The sequence below is a fragment of the Hipposideros armiger genome, unplaced genomic scaffold, assembly GCF_001890085.2.
Source record: "Hipposideros armiger isolate ML-2016 unplaced genomic scaffold, ASM189008v1 scaffold_140, whole genome shotgun sequence".
NCBI lineage: Eukaryota > Metazoa > Chordata > Mammalia > Chiroptera > Hipposideridae > Hipposideros > Hipposideros armiger.
In genome coordinates, this window is record NW_017731490.1 from 1,144,801 (window position 1) to 1,160,786 (window position 15,986).

Below are 15,986 nucleotides of genomic sequence, written 5' to 3' on the forward strand. Positions count from 1 at the left end.
AAAGACAAATATTCTCAATCTCAATGATTCTAGGTTGCTTATAACAAGATTTTCTCTGAAATACCAAAACGTTTATTTTACTTTGTATGATTTCACTAGAAAAGAGGATAACCCTAATCTCCATAGGATTTGACATGCCAATTTATCCACAACATAAATCTAAATATTAATACACCAACCTTTTGCTTCATTTTGCTTTGAATAAAGTCAGACAAGTAGTCTGCTTGAGGACAGAATATTTCAAGTGTGAAAAAGTTGAAAATAGTTTTAGCTTTCTTATATTACCACAATTAAATGGTACATATCCACCCCCACCCTCCCCCCGCCTTGCTATACAATCTGAAAATAAGTTGAACTGATAGAATAAAGATATACCCTCCATAAATACTTTAATAAGTAATCATTTGAGAAGGGTTTGACCACATAGTTACCTGGAGTTAATAACCGACTTTCAGAGTTTCATGATTTACCTGTTTCCTAGTGTCCAGAGATAATGATTGATAGCGTACCCAGTAATAAATTTCACTTAAATCTTGTAATTGTAGAAAAGATGTAGGAGGAAAACCATGGCACGTAGGAAACAGTTATTTCTATTAGAAAAAGAGCTAAATTAATTTTCTAATCAGTGAGGCTAAATGGCTCACTCAGCTACCCAACAAAACACTTCCTGAGCTAACGCAGCCTCTTAAATGGCAACCAGTAAGTCACCATTTACCTAGAAAGTTTCTCTTTTCTGTGTTTAGAAAAAGTTACCTGACTATATATACCCAGAGATGCGCGTGTGTGTGTGTGTGTGTGTGTGTGTGTGTGTGTGTGTGTGTGTGTGGTGAGGGTGTGTGGAGGGATTGTTCACATTTAAAGCTATTTCTGTTCTTTTCTAAATGGCAGTGTTAACCTACAAGGTGACTTATTTTGTCAGGTGATTCATTCTCACCCACAGACATTTCTATTTTTCAAACAATAAATGCAAATATACCAGTAGTGTTTAAACAAGTTGTGTTTTGTTTATGAAGTAGTCTACCCCAGAATGGCCATTTTGGGCCATTAATTTAACAGTGAATTCCTGCAACAAATGAACACTGAAGGGTACAAAAATGTTGATGTGAATGAATGAACTAGGAGCATTTCCCCTAAATATTTCAGGAGCATTTACCATTCTCATTAGTAATTCTTATGCCATTCAAAAATAAACACAAAAAAATACAAAAAAACTTTTCAAAGGCTATAATATGTTATCGAACTAAAGTTTAATATGTATTCAACAGAACCCTGCCTAGACACAGGTTGCAAACTTTTCCTGGAGGGATAATATGAGTCCCTTACGGCCATCGCCCCTTAGCATTGCCAGAACCATGTGGAGGAAACAGACAGCTGGGAGCACATTTGACAACTACCAACATGGCTGCACAGAGAAAGCTTGGGACTTCAGAAGGTCCAACTTTTGAGCCATGAAAAGCAGGTAAGGAACAGCAGTAGAATTTTAAAGTAACTTCTACCCCCAACACTCCTCTGTATAGCAATGTGACCATTTATTTTACTTGGTCATCCGTTTCTTTAATATTGTTTGAATACTGTGTTCTACTTTCCCTCCACAGTTCCTCTGCCATTCAACCCTTCCTCTGTCTTACTTGTACTATTTATTGATTTTTAAATCTTATATATAATTTAGTAATGATTTCAAACTTTACAATAGCAGCAAAAATGTCTCCAATGTTACCTTTTATGACTTATTTTAAAAATTCATTTTTTTTTAATACTCTCTCTCAATCAGCATGCCTTTTTTCCTAGTCTTCTGCTCTCTCGGGTTTTGCTCTCTTCAATAAGAATTTTTTTTCTGTTCATATGAATCATCTATTTCCACTTTTTATCCCACTATTTTTCCTTGCTAGATACAGTCATTGGGCTATCAGTTAAGCACTTGTTTGATATCTCAACTGCACCATTCAGAATTATACATATACATACATATATATTTCATACATCCTTTCATCCAGTGCACAAACAATTAAAACATATCAGAACTATGTTGAACATTAGGGAGGCAAGTGAGAGTTTACTTATCAGAAAAGTCCATGAATCATTCCTGTCCACACACACACAGCACTGGTCCCTGCAGCATCCAGCAGCCTCCCCACAACACCCATGGAAAGGTTAGAGGAGCATTTTCCCAGTGCTCTTCCCAAGAAAAAAAAGGAAGAAGATGGAGGATAGAAGAGAATCAGCCACAGTCTATCAGGGTAGGAGTGGAGCAAATGACAGTATCAGACACAGGCTAGTGAAGAAAAGGAACCATGAACTAAATAAACAAGTGCTTACCTCTTATTGGAGGAAAATGATTGACACGGGCCTCATGTTCAGCTCAGGGTAAGGGATGTGTAAGATGGTGACTTCCTTAAAGAGACAGGACACATGTCCCAAAGTCGAGAGAACAAGCCTCAGCAGAAGGGTACAGAATTAGTCAGCAATTTGCTCTGGAAAATGTTGGCATAGAGGCAAAGGTAAGCAGGAAACTTCTTAAGAAAGCAAAGCAAAAGGAAGAGAATAAAGAAGTGCACTCAGAAAAAGGTAAAAGTGGCTAAATATGAGACATTTTTAAGGGCCCATGTTTTTCTTAATAAGGAGAAGAAAGTTAAAAATCCAGAACCATTTTACCAGTGTAATTATCATGTACAAACATAGGAGTGTATATAAATGTGGGGGGGAATAAGAATATAGAAATCTCTAGATCATTGTACGCACAATGTGGCTCACTATTTCAATAAATTTTGTGGAATATATACATTCAGACTACAAGAGAACTCAAAATCATGGCTTGATGGAATGGTGGACTACTGCCAATATGTGATACTGAACTGCTTTTAAATTCTTTTTACATTCAGATAATTTGACAAAAACACATGAATGCATAAGTAAAAGAAGCAAATTAGTGCACGTGAATAAATTCATCATGACCTTATCATTATAGTGCACAGGCAAAGATCTCATTCCACGAAGCATCTGTCCAATTCAGCATAGCCCTTTCAAACCCACAATCCTGATTTTTCATAGCCACACTTCTTACAAAGAGCTTTAATTCCTGCAAGAGTTAAACCAACCAAAATGCTAAACTTGGAAGGGAATGGTGTACAGTTACAAAAATAAAAGGATGATTAGGTATAATACTCTAGAATACTTAGAACTGTTTACTTCTCACAGGCAATGGTTTTTCCAAATAAAAGCTCAGGGTGAATTAATTGTTGTAAAATAAATACACAATCAAGCAACTAACATTGTACAATTCTGAAACAAGCGTATTATAGAAATCATCTCAAAGATGCCTAATCCAAGGGAACTGGCAACTGGAAGTAGGTTTGTGAATTAGAAAACGTGATGATCTGGCAGTTAACATCTCCGGTTCCCAGTGTTTAAATGCACGCTTATAGAATCAGAAAATCACACAGGAAATTAAATACATGCAGCATATGAAAAATTAAGCAGGTGGAGGAACGAAGAACGGGAGTGAGTGAACTAGTCTAGAGGGGACTAGGAAAGCAGGAAAGCTGGAAAAGGAAGATGAAAGGGAAATGAAAAATATTTGACTATTCGGAAAGTCTATCTTCTTTGTTCAACATCTTCTATTGATCACCATCAGTGCTGGCAAGTAGCCTGAAGCTGTGATCCTGCATTGATATTTAATTAAAATCCAGTTCTATTTTAATAATATGGTAAACACATCACAATTCTGTATGTAAATAACATCAGCAGATGAAGGATAAAAGGAGAATCAAAACTAAGTGTTAGGAAATTTACAAAGAAGGCAGAGAGCGAATCATGCAGAGAAAAACAATTAAACTCCGCTTCCAACTTATTGTTATTGTGACTCTTATTAAGATTCTGCTTTAGTCCAAAAGTTATTTTCACTCTGTCTTATTTGTCTTGCCAAGGAGGAAAATAAGAACAAACTGCATTTTATTCCTCTTATCCATAAAATCAGAGCCAAGTTCTGCCCTCCACAACTCATTCCCAGCTCTCCACGGGCTGGATTATTTTCTCGATCATCACCTTTAAATTCCTCTGAGTAAATTCTTCCCTCAAATTCTTACCCTTGGTTACAGTAAAATACCAGATAATGGACATTATATGTGTTTATCTAGGGAGAGATTTGGCACTGAGATAGATTCCACTAGTCAAGCCAGCCAACTTCTTTGGAAACCATCTAGATTTCCAAGCATCCTAACAGATTCTAGTTCATAGGTATGTTACATCCCCTTGGGAGCCATTGTCATACATATATGTTCATACTTATATGTTTGTATATATGTGCATGCATAAAATGAGAAAATGTTTATGAGATTTCTTAGAAATTTGGAAAGTGCTTTCCAAATGCAAAATGATTTTTTTTTAACTATAATGGTTAGTCACTGTCCTAAATTTTTGTGCTTCACCCAGCAAGTGGGTTAAATTATGGTTCTTGAGTGGCCTAGCATAGTTACAGCTATAACAGAGCGTTAGGCTCCCCAAGTAGGGAAGTGCCTGAATTCATTTGGGCTGCCATATCAAAAATGTCATACACTGGCTGGCTTGAACAACAAACATTTATTTCTCACAGATCTGGCGGCTGAGAAGTAGAAGGTCAAGGTGCTATCAGATTCAGGCAGATCCCATGTCTGCTGAGGAACCGTTTCCTAGAGGGGTGTTTTTTCATTGTGGAAAGGGGCAAGGAATCTCCCACAAGGTCACTAACCTCACTCATGAGGGCTCTGCCCACATGACCTAATCACTTCCCAAAGTCTCCACATCCAAACGCCATCTCAGTAGGTGCTAGGGTTCAACATACGCATTTGGGGAGACACAAACATCCAGTCCACAGCAGGAAGACTTCATAAAGACCACATTGATTTCTTCCTCTCCCAAGAATTGGAACAAGTTCTGATCTCATGAAACAGGATCATTGAAATTTCTACTTCATTTCCTCTTCCCATCGATCCCCTCTACCTGCATTTCAGAGTGAGAAAGTGGTAAGCTAATGGACATCTCAAATACACAGCCTCCTACAGAATCATAGTTGAAAGGACAGGTGAAAATGTCTCCCAATCCGGTCAATAAGGAAGATAAAATACAAGTTCCTTGAGAGAGCACAGCCAAATCCACCTACCCCCACATGTCCCCTCACCTGAGCCTCCCATCAGGTAGAGCTGAGACTTCATAGGAGCCTCTGTGGGCTTGCAGAGAGGGGGAGGGGAGCAGCCATTCTCCCCGCCCCTCCTCAAACTCCCAATCTTTCCAGGAACACAGGGCCCAGTGCACTTGTGTGCACCACTGTTCTGTTCCAAAATAAACAAACCTTAGAAACCAAACATTACCCCAGATGGCTCTCAGGGTGAGATGGATCAACTATATCATTTGCACACATCTCAAAGATGTGTGTAACAAGCTCCTTCACAGGCAGTAGTAAGAGGAAAGGCTCACTGTGCTTAGTTATTCTATTCTTCAAGTAGCAAAAAGAAAATGTCAGAAAGAATTTCAAAGAGGCCAAAGGGAGGATTTCTTTTCTCCGAGACTAGCAGAAGGAAAGCAGCGCCAAGCCCACCATTTCCTCAGCAGTGAGGCACGGTCTAATTATTTGAATGGAAAGAGATGTACCAATGCCAAAAACATAACACAGACAGAATAAATTCAAAGATTTGAGAAAAGGATGTGATTTGGCTACGATAGCGTTTCTGCCTCTCTCTACTTCCAACCCACTTTAATTCAAGCAGCTCACATCTGGCGTTTTATGTGAAATCAAGAGGAAAACCTCACTGAACTGTTGCTGAGCTGCTCCAGGCTGGGAAGTAGGCCCAGGTGCTCATGAAGGTGGAGAAAATCACAGGGCAGACCCACCTGCCAATCTCCAGCCTTCAGAGCCCAGGGATTCCACAAGCACCTCCATTTCAGTCAGAGGGAACAGATGAAGAAGAGGTACAACAGTTAAGATATAGTCGACCAGAAGTAAGAAATAGACGGTGCCCACTATATTAGAAGGCAATTACCTCACTGCTCTGCAGGACATCTAGCTCATCTATCAATAGCAAATTAGGATGTGACTTTCTATATTCTCTTAGAGTATTCCTTGCTTTTGAATTCAAAACTATTGCTTTAGAAAAGAAATTAATTTTTTTAAGTCATAAAACTTGCAAGGTTTTCATTGCAAAATTAGAGTTGAGACACTCTCTGTACTGCCTAAGTCTGTAGGTCAAAACAAAATAAAACCCCCAGAGAAGCTTGGCCCACTGTACGTGCCACATATGTTGTGTTAAAATGAGCGCTGGGGGACTGTGCTGTCGCCCTGATCCCATCTCCATGATGGAGGTGAGTAACCACACCGGAAACACACGTACTTATTCTGAAACTCATTCAAACAGTGAGAATAATATCTCACTAGTAGGGTTATTGTGAAGATCGTGATAATAAAAGGGTCTAGAACTAGCATAGCTGGCACTTAGCAGGTGCTAGCAAATATAATCACAGTGGGCTTTACTTGTTTTGGTACCATGGGTCTCCTGTAATACTCAAAGCTGTCAGGCTAAAAAATAACTGAGGAAATAGGCTATGTTTTACAGTAGCATTTTTAAAAATCTGGGTGCATAATTTGAAAAACTGTATTGATGCATAGTCATCCCTCAGGAACTTAAAGGAGAATTTCTCCCCTTGGAAATCCCATTTCTACAAATCTTACTCGGAAGACTTCCTGCCAACATCTTGGATGTCTCTGTCCGAGTTTGCTTCCCATTTATAAATGAATATTTCAAGGTGATTTATCAGAAGCTCCTTAATTCTGATCTGATAAGATAGGCACCATAAATTTGTGAGGACTCCTGGGGTATTTCCCAGTTTAGCCTGGCTCTAGTCGAGATCCTTTTGTGAGTTAGCTCTCATTATTTTGTTCAATTCTCAGGGATCAGTCAGAGCTTCAGTTCTTATTGCCTATATTCCCTTTAGAGGAGTTCTGAGATATGTCAGATTGCTCTGCTTTCCCAACGTGAAAAAAACCAAAAACCCCACAGACGTTTTACTTTCTTCAGGAGTCAGTGTTGTATCCACATCCGGTCAGTCAGGGAAATAGCTTGTATTTTACACTGCAGTGCTCTCGTATAAATAGGGGTCATCTGCTCTCATTTCCTCCCACAAGTCTGAAGAGCATGTGGTGTTGTAGCCAAAATGAGCGAAGGACCCTGTAGTCAGATGTCTAGACTCGTCAAGACGTTGGAAGGGAGAAGGGAAAAAGGACCAAATTTCAAGCATGGGTAGGAGGGGTGAGGAAGCGGTTGCACTAACTTCCGTGTGTGTCTTGGGTGTGCTAGGAGGAAAGAACATTGTAGTAACTGCAAGCCCTGGCGAAGGGGTTGAAAAGGGAGCAAATAAGCACAAAAAGTAGCCTCGTGAGGGATAACTCGCATCATGCATTGGTTAGTTCATTCACACAGGTAAGTCCACCGATAAAAGATATGTGTTGTGGTATTTTTTTTATAAAAAGCAAGCTACCAGTTAAACACATCTCCCTTAAACGTCATCGATAGCTGGACAATCTACAAAATTATAGACAAAAATACAGACACGAATGACTCCTATTAACCACCAATTTGGTCCTATAGGCTGTACCATTATTTTCTACCTTTGTTTTCCATCGAAAGCTCTGGAGTCTTTAGGAGTTTTCAGTTCTTAGAATCTGAAAATTATTTATTCTTTGAAACATAAAGATACCACAAAAATACATTCACTTTAACAGTGGTCTTTCATCCTATTTACTAATGACAGAAAAGCAGCTAGATATTACTGAAAATATGACCATGAGCCAGAATTAAATCAGCATAATTCAACAACACACGACATACCCTGTGGCTACAAATGTGTGCATCATCCTTTACAGCTCCATTAATTTGGGCCTGAACCTCAGCCTTTTGAAAATGTCAGTATTACATAGGTTATAGAAACAGTCAAATTCTTAGCCTTGATTCAGTAATATGATTGTACTCATTGAATTGGTTTGAATTCACATCCAAGGGCACTGTGTACCAGCACACTTTCCAAGGATAGAGACAAAAATAAAGTAGAGATGAGACAAATATAGAGATAGAAATTAGAGATACATATTATTATACATAAATTCAATATAAATCTTATATTATCTTGCATATCTATCACAGCAAAGAACTTTGGTAAGAGATCATGAATATCCCATTAGTGAAATATTTTTGTTACTCTCCTAAAGATATTCCTAACATCGTTTTTAACTTCCTTGTAATCTATAGAAAGTATATGGTTGAGTCTATTCTAGACTTGATATTTGTTTAGAGTTACCTTTAGATAACAGGATTGCTGAAAGCTGCTAGTCCGGCCCTAAAATCAAGTGCAAACTCTTAGAGCTTGAAAGAGCAAACACAGATTTTCATTCTATTCATGGATATGAAAACGGCAGAGCACCATACATGGCTTCGCTCAAGTGTTAATTGAATAGAACAGAAATGGGAGGAGGAAAACATCTGAACGGGCTATGAAGAAGAGAGAAAAATGTCAACTCAAGAAAAAAAAGAATATTAGATACTTCAAAGAGATATATGTGATAGAAAGTTTAGAAATTGAAACTAAAATGTACAAGAAGGCAGATCATTTTTCCTGTCATTTTTCACACTTCCTTGTTCTGACATGTCTACAACGCTATAAAAGCTATCTGACTGCATTTAAACTTTTCAAGTGCACAGAAGCTAGAGAGGTGATTATTTAAAAATGAAACAAAAGTTAAGCAAAACTTTACCAAACATTGAAAAGATATTCTAGTTCAATTTCGAGTAGTACCTAATTCATTGCTGATGATTTCCTCATTCATGTTGGCAAAGTTAATATGTCTCATGCTATTCCACTCTCTTTACTCACTACTTTTGCAATAAAATAAAACTAAATTCAATCTCACCTTTGTCGAGTGATAATTATGTTCCCATCACTTAGATGAAAGATTTTAGTAAACCCCTCATGCCTGAGGCTTTTTGAGTTATGGGTGTTCAGCCTTCATAGCAGAAACACAATAGCCATACCTCACAGACAAGGTATTCTGGAACTGTGAATGGGAAGGGAGAGTTCCACTTCCTCCCGGCAAAACACCCTCCCCTGGAGGTTGGAAAAATCAGCTCTGAATTATTCAAGGTGCTGATTCTTCAGGGAGCTATTTTTTTCCTGCATAGCAGTTTGAGAATTAAGAATATCAGGCTGGCTGAGTGGCTCAGTTGGTTAAGAGTGAGTTGCTCTGAGCAACAAGGTCGCAGGTTCGATTCCCACATGGGCCAGTGAGCTGCGCTGGACCTTGAGCTCCCACTGAGCTGCCAACAGGTGGCAGGATGGCTCAACTGGTGAGAGCGCATAATCCTAATAACAAGGTTGTCAGTTAGACTCCTACACAGGATGGTGGGCTATGCCCACCCACAACTAAGATTGAACACAGCAACTTGAACTGAGCAGCCACAAGCAGCCGGTGGGTGGCCAGATGGCGACTGGACTTGGAACTGAGCTAGCTGCGCCCTCCACAACTAAGATTGAAGGACAACAACTTGTCTGTTCCCCTTCCCTGATTCCCCAACACTGTTCCCCTTCCCCAATTCCCCAATAAAACCTTTAAAAAAAAAAGAATCTCAAGAATCTTCTAGCGTGGAAAACACATCCAAATACACCCACACACACATGCAAGCATACATGCCTACATACACACAAGTATTTATAAAACATATACTCTCTATATAATAATGCACATATGTATACATATATAAATGCATATAACTGCATTTGCATGTGTGTTCAATCATGGTACTATACAAACATTACATGTAGCCTCCTATGGGGCCATATATAGGGTTATCGAAAAAGTTATGATGCATGTTTGCAACAGATGGCACTAGTTCATTTTTGGAAGTACTAGAGTCATTCACATCTATGTTATTGCCATGTCATTTGACAGCTGACAGTTCCAGCTTCATTCTAAATAAAAACTGAGCAATTTGGTGGAGTTTTGGAGCTTTTACAACAAGTTGAAGATGGAAGACCAAACTGTGCATTTTTGCCATATTTTACTGTTTTACTTCCATAAAGGGAAGAACGCATGTCAAGTTTATGAAAAGTTGCATAAAGTTTATGGTGACAATGCTCTACAAGAACATCAGTGCCAACAATGGTTCACGAAATTCCGTGCTGGTGATTTTGATCTCAACGATGCTCTTTGGTCATGGAGGCCCACCAAGGTTGGTGATAACAAAATAAAGGCATTGATCGAGTCAAGCCCATGTTACATGACACGAGAGATTGCAGAAACATTGAACATCCATCATTCAACCATTCATGACCACCTGAAGAAGCTGGGATATGTAAACAAGCTCGATATTTGGGTTCCACATGAACTCAAAGAAGTTCATTTGACAGCACGTATAAACATCTGCAATATACTCATTAAACATGAGGAAAACGATCCTTTTATGAAGTGACTGATAACTGGTGATGAGAAGTGGTTGTTTACAACAATGTGGTGCACAAACAGTCTTGGTCCTGATGTGATGATTTGCCTCAAACGACATCAAAAGCAGACCTATTCTTCAGAGGAATGTTATGCTCTCAGTGTGGTGGGATTTTAAAGGTGTCATGTTTTTTGAGCTCCTACCAAGGAACCAAACAATCAATATGAATGTGTACTGTCAGCAATTGGACAGTTTGAATGAATCCATCATCCAGAAACATCCAGAGTTTGTTAATTATAAAGGAATTGTGTCCATCGCAACAATGAGAGACCACACACAAGTGTGATCACCCGTCAAAAGTTATTGGAGCTTGAATGGGATGTGTTGCCACACCCACCATACTTGCCTGACCTTGCGCCGTCAGACTTCCACTTGTTTCACTCTCTTCAAAAAAAAACAACTCCTTGTGTGGTATATCATTCAATTCAGATGAGGCTGTAAATAAGCACCTTGTTCAGTTTTCTGCAAATAAAGGCAGGTCCTTCTATGACCAAGGAATTATGAATCTCACTGAAAGATGGCAAAAGGTTACTGAACAAAACGGGCAATATATCATTGATTGATCTTTGTTCTTTATGTAAATAAATGACCTTTGAAAAACATAGACAAAATACGTCATGACTTTTCCGACAATGCAATATAACCAGTATAACCTTTTTCTTCATGACAGTCCTTGGAAGAGTTAAAGACAGCCATCTTATTATGCTTATCATAGTTCACATAACTTTATAATTATTCCTTCAGGATATCTGAGTTATCTCTCACTAAATTCATTTATTAATTCAAATGCAACACAACTGTCACTCATCTTTTTACGTAACCTGTTTTCACCTTTTTGTTCAACCTGAATCCACTTGCCAGAAGTTGGGAATAAGAACAGATTCAGTTTAGCAGTAACATAGAAAACCTACAGAATGGGCTTTAGCATCAGTTGGACTGGGATTGAGAGTCCAAAATGCAGCTCTGCCCATTTTTCACTGATTTGTCTATGTATGTAATTACTCATAGCTCTATACATCAGTGTCATCATCTCAGAAACCGGGATTAAAAAATAGAGTTTCTGTGAAGATTCCATGAATTATTTACATATTAAATTAGCAAACTAGCATGTAATGACACAAAATTGCTCATTACTATATTATTTCTTAAGACACAGATGACCCTGTTCCACCCCAACAGTTGCACAAAATTAGACTTTGAGTTATATTTAAAAAGCGATAGACAAGTCACTTATCAGGTCCAAGATGTGCATTATATAGGACAAGTCTGAAAATGTATCACATGGAAGTAGCCTAGTCATTTCTATATATTAAAACTTAATAAATCTAGGAGTATTTTCATCTCTAGCTTTGGTTAAAACTCATTGTAGAAAATATGGTTATTCATTACCAAATATACCATGTGACAATCCCAACCCCATATTTCCCAGCTTCCTTTGTTTGGAGTCATATAATTATTTCTGGCTAATGACTACTAACCATATATGTCATTTCTGGTCCAAGAGTTTTAAGAGTGGTTTGCGTTCTCTATACTCTCTTTCCCAGGCCTAGGAAAATGAATGGGTTATATGGAAATAATAGAGCCATAAGATGGAAACAGGCTGGATTCCTAAATTATTGTCAGAGATTTCAATACTCCTCTCTCAATGTTGAGAGGACAAGTAGGCAGAAAATCATTAAGTGTAAAAAATGCTTGAAAAACACTATCAATCAACTTGACCTAATAACTCCACCTAACAACAGCAGAATATACATTCATTTAATACGCTCGAAATATTTACCAAGCTAGCCCACCCTCTGGGCCATAAATGAAGTTTAAGTAATTTGAAAAGCATACAAACCAATTATGTTCTTTAATGACAGTGGAATTAAATTACAGATCAATATGTGGCCAATCCCTAAATATTCAGAAATTAAATAATATGTTTTGAACTAACCAACGGGAAAAAAATGAAATTAAAAAATAAAATGAAATTTTAAAGTTTTTTGAATTGAATTCAAATAAAAACACAGTATATCAAAATTTGAGGATGCAGCCAAAGTAGTATTTAAGTAGCAATAGTAATATTCATTTAATAGCATTGAATAACTATATTATAAAGAAGAAAGGCCTCAAATAATGACCTTAATTTTCACCTTAAAAATTCAAAAAAAAAAGAAAGAAAGAAAATTAAAACAAAAGTAAGAAGAAGAGAGGAAATAAAGATTAGAGCAGAAAACAATGAACAGAAAAACAATAAAAAAGAAAAAAGAAAAAAGAAAAATGTGGTTATTTGAAAAGAACCATAAAATTGATATATACCTAAACAAACTGATAAGAAATACAAGATAGAAGACATAAATTAACAATGTGAAAAATGAAGAGAAGTGGCAATGCTATATATATTCCAAAGGCAATTAAGAAAAATAGTGATATATTGTAAACAAATATATGCCAATAATTTTGACATTCTATATGAAATGTAAAAACTGCTTCAAAGACACAAACTACCAAACCTCACTGAAAAATAAATAAATAACCTGAATAGCCCAATATCTTTTTTGAAACTTGAATTTGAAGTTGAAAAGCTCCCCACAAAAAAAAACTCTGGAGCTGGCCGAGTGGCTCAGTTGGTTAAGAGCTCGCTCAAGAGTTTGAGCTCTGAGCAACAGCGGTTCGAGTCCAGCCCAAGCTGAGCTGCCAACAGATAGCAGGATGGCTCAGCTAAAAAAAAAAAAAAAAACTCTGTGTAACAACATGGATGGATGTAGAGGGTATTATGCTCAGTGAAATAAGTCAGACTGAGAAAGACAAATACCTTATGATCTCACTTATATGTGGAATCTACAGAACAAAATGAACAAACAAAACAGAAACACACTCAGATACGAGAATAAACTGATGATTGTCAGAGTGGAGGGGGCTTGGGGAGCTGAGTGAAAAAGATGGAGGGATTAAGAAATACAAATTGGTAGTTACAAAATAATCATGGGGATGTAAAGTACGACATAGAGAATATAGTGAATAACATTGCAACAACTATGTATATAGTGCCAGGTGGGTACTATACTAATCTGGGAGCACTGCATAAATTGTATAAATGTCTAACCACTAAGCTTTACACCTGAAACTAATATAAAATACAATAACATTGAATGTCAACTGCAACTGAAAAAAATAAGCAATTTTTAAAATAAGAAAGAAAATGCTGGATCCACATAGCCTCCCTGGTGAATTCTAGCTAACTTATTAGAAAAATGACATCAATTTTATATAAACTTCTAGAAAAATAGAGGAAGAGGGAACAATTCCCAATTCATTTTATGAGGCCAGCATATCCTGGTACCAAAATTGGACAAAGACATTAAAAGAGAACTACAGATCCATTAACTCTTATGAATACAGATGAAAAAACTATTTTAAAATTTTAGGAAATCAAAAAAATATAGAAAAAATACATCACAACCAAGTGGAGCTTATCTGAGGTAAGGACGATCTATTGAATATTCTAAGATCAAGCAATGTAATTGACCAAGTTAACAAACTCAAAATGAAAAAGGATATAATCTCAATAAATACAAAAAATTGACAAAATCCAATATGCAGTTCTAATTAAAACCTCTTAGTAAACTAGAAACAGAAGGAATCTCCCCCAAACCTACAGCTAACAGCATACTTAATGTAGAAAGCCTAAATAATTTCCCTCTCAGTACATTAATAAGACAAGGATATTCACTCTCACCACATCTATTCAACACCATACTGAAGGTTCTAGACAGTACAATGTGGCAAATAAAAGAAATAAAAAAACATACACTGGAAAGGAAGATGTAAAGTGTTCTTTATTTGAAGACAACATGGCCACCTATGGAAAAAATCCAATGAACTCCATCACAAAGGTACTATAATAAATAAGTTTAGCAAGATTGCAAAGACACAAGATCAATATACAAGCATCAACTGCATTTCTATGCAATAGCAGCAATCAGAAATTGACATTACTAAAAACCATTTACAGTAACCTCAAACAGTATTAAATTTATAGGGTAAATCTGACAAAACATGCACAAAACCTATACACTGGAAACTACAAAACATTCCTCTGAGGAATTACAAACTGCCTATATAAACAGAGAGATAAACCATGTTCATGGATCAAAAGATTCATTAAAGTTAAGATACCACTTTCCCCAGTTGATCTACAGATTCAATGCAATCTGAATCAAAACTGATCAGCCTCCTGTGTAGGAAGTGATCAGCTGCTTCTAAAATTCATATAGAATGAAAAAGGACTTAAAATAGCCAAAACATTATTGAAGAATAACAAAATTCTGTGAAAGAAAACTGATTTTCAAAGGTAATTCAGTGAAGAAAGGATAGTCTTTTCAACAAATGGTACCGAAACAACTGGACACTCACATGCAAAAGAAAATTAGCCTTTGATCTATACAAAAATGAACATTCAGAATGGATCATATACCTAATTATAAAACTTAAAGCTATAAAATGTCCAATAGAAAAGATAGGAAATCTTTGAGACCATTGGTCAGGCAAAGTTTTCTTTCAACACCAACAGCACAATCCATAAATTTAAAAACTGATAAAACTGACCATTTGATTTCATTAAATTAAGAAATCCCCCTCTTTGAAAGGCACAGTAAAGAAAAAGATAAACCACAGACTAGGAGACAATATTTGCAGATGCATATGTACTGAACAACTAGTATTCTCAAACTCAGTTTAAAAAACAAACAATCTAAAAAAAAAAAAAAAAAGAAAGCAAAATAGTGGAATAGATACTTCATAAGAAGGATATACAGACAGTAAATAAGTACATGAAAACAAATCTCTAATATCAGTACAGTGGCAAGCCATATTGGAATCTGAAGCAAAAGAAAAATTCGTAATAGTAATACTGTTTTTATTTAAAATTTTGATACTTAGTTCATTGTGGGTATTTTGCATTATTACTTTTTTAATGTTCTAAAATATTATTTATCTTGGTTACTGAATTTCTTGGCACCCACTCAAATTTTGTGCCCACAGAGTCTCAGTCATTTTATCATATTATTGACTCTGCTTTTATCATTAGTAATTAGGCAAAAAGAAGTTAAAATCACAATTAAATACATATGGACACCTATTAGAATGTCTATGATTGAAATAAGATTGATCATTCCTAGTGCTGGTGAGGATGTGGAGCCACTGAACCCTCATCCACTGGAGGTGGGAATGTAAAATAGTACAACCACTTTGAAAAGCAGTCTGGCAGTTTCTTCACAAATTATACATATTGCTACCATATGGTCAAATCATTCCACTCTTAGATATTTACACAAGAAAAAAGAAAGTACATTTCCATAGAAAGACTTGTACACAAATGTTAATACCTTTCTTTGCAATAGCCCAAAATTAATGTCCATCATCAGGTAAATAGATTAACAAGCTACATTATATCCATACAATGCAATATTAATCAGCAATAAAAAGGAA